Source organism: Mesoplodon bidens, assembly GCF_964165515.1.
Source record: "Mesoplodon bidens genome assembly, chromosome: 7".
Classification (NCBI taxonomy): domain Eukaryota; kingdom Metazoa; phylum Chordata; class Mammalia; order Artiodactyla; family Ziphiidae; genus Mesoplodon; species Mesoplodon bidens.
Window position 1 is genome coordinate 22,679,680 of NC_138164.1, and position 2,049 is coordinate 22,681,728.

Genomic DNA, 2,049 nt, shown 5'->3' on the forward strand with positions numbered 1-2,049 from the left:
AACACTGTAAAGCAACCACACTCCAACAAAAATAAAAAAAAAAAAGTGTTCAAGACATTAAATGCACAACTTACTCCAAATGCCATTTAGTATGCTGTGTATTATAGTATATAAAAGCTACCCCCATCTGTGGAATGTTAAGCTGACATCAAAGACAATCAAAGCCTCCCATATTCAATATCCCACTATTTTCTGGTTGTACCAAAAATAAACGACCAGCAAATGATTTCACCTTAAAAAAAAAATTACCCTTAAAAAATTTTTAAGGGTAAAAAATTTACGATGAGGGGGTATTCCCTCCTTTTTAAAAATGTTTCTAGAGCTACTAAAAAACGCATTTACAAAATAGTTGATAAAAATATTCCTCTGGATTGTGCAAGAAGAGAGACAGGGACCACTGATAGGACCAGGTGCGTGATATTAATCAGACTTGGCTTCTTTCTTTCCTGCTTCCTCAGAAGCTGGGCTCTCCTCGTTTTTAGTTTCTCCATTTTCTGCAGGTACATCTTCTTTAGTCTCTTGGTTAGCCTCTTCAGCCTGTTTTCCCTTTGCTCCCCTTTTCCCTTTTGTTTGCACTTTTGTCTGAAGATTTATTCTTTCCTGCCACATTTTTGGGCTTCGTTTCCACTTTTGCAGGAGCCGGTTTAGCTGACAACCTCGCCGATCTCCTCTTGGGCTCCTCCTTCGCCGCCCCCTCGGCGGAGTTGAGCTTCCTCTCGGGCACCATGGTGGCGGTGAAGCTGCCACTTGCCGCCGCCCTGCTGCATATCGGCGGCTGCCAGGCGACTAGGCGGAGAATGCCGGCGGGGACAAGAGCTGCTGAGGCCGAGGGGGTGGCCCGGCCCACCCGACCTGACAAAACCCGCCGGCCCAGACCTTGCACTTTCCTTCTTCTTCTCTCCGGTCATCTTTTATGTTGGTCAGATCATCATGGTCACAGACAAGCGGTCACTGGTGTTATGACCTTTAGCATGAGAAGAGTCAGTCAGGGGCAGTAAAAGTAAAAGTTAAAAATCACTTGCCACTTTCAGCAAAGGAAGAAAAATGTAGCTTAAAAAGACGTTTATGAAGTAAGCTAAGCTTTTAAAAATTTCTGTATGGTTCGGACTGGGATGGTGTAAATATACTGTACATCCGTGGGCAATTATAAATTAAACCTGAGCTGTGAAATCTGACCTCTTTACCTACCTGATCATGAACAAACGTGAGAAAGAAAAACACTTAGATTTGAATTTCTTTTTTGATTCCTCTACATCTCACAGTTTGGCTGAATTGCTAATAAGGAGTGAAATGTCCAAAGAGGTTGCCTCAGAAAGGCAGAGAAGCAAAGAGTCTGTATGATCCACACTGAATAATTATGTCTCAAGGAATCAGATGTGCGATGTGCTGCCTAATTATAGGAAATGGCAAATTGAGAAAAACACTGTAGTCATGAAAAATCCCCAGAAGATATCTGACAATGTCCCAGAAATCTGTTTCCATTCCAAATGCTGCCAGTTCTTAATGTGGGGGAAATGCGAGAAGGAAATCAAACTTTGAATCTCCTTGTAAGTCATGAAATCAAACCCAATGGACAAAAGGCTGCTCTTGCCTGGGTTATGACACCAGCTGTCTGGAGGGACTGTTCTAATTATCACTAGTCTTATTCGTTCCAAGGTTATTTTATTTATTTATTTGTTTTGCTTAAACGTTACCATGTATGGACATATTCCCTTGAAAACTGCAGTTAATGCATTTTCTTTCCCTAGGTACACAGCTGATATTAAGAAAGTAGGCTGTGTTGCCTGCTAGAATCAAAAGGTTAAGAGGGCATTGAGAATAGTGACAGAAATTTTAAATAACCTAAGGGAGTGTTTTGGAGTCGGAGGCACAAAGGTCCCTGATTAAGCACTGAATTAAGAGCATGCCCTAGACAATTACTACTTGAAGGAATAAGCAGAACATCTGCAGAATGGGGGTCACTGTAGCAGGTTAGCCCATGAGAGCTTCAATATCCAACGACTAAAAGCAGTTCTGAGATTGAGGACCAACGGTGTTTGCACAATAGAA

General features: G+C 41.9%; 1 pseudogene across 1 annotated transcript; it reads right to left on the reverse strand.

Annotated features, from left to right (window-relative positions):
* Positions 1 to 420: 420 nt before the first annotated feature.
* Positions 421 to 727, reverse strand: LOC308620744 (non-histone chromosomal protein HMG-14-like; annotated as a pseudogene). Its single transcript has one exon. The product of its transcript is annotated as a non-histone chromosomal protein HMG-14-like (transcript).
* Between the last annotated feature and the right edge of the window lie 1,322 nt (positions 728 to 2,049).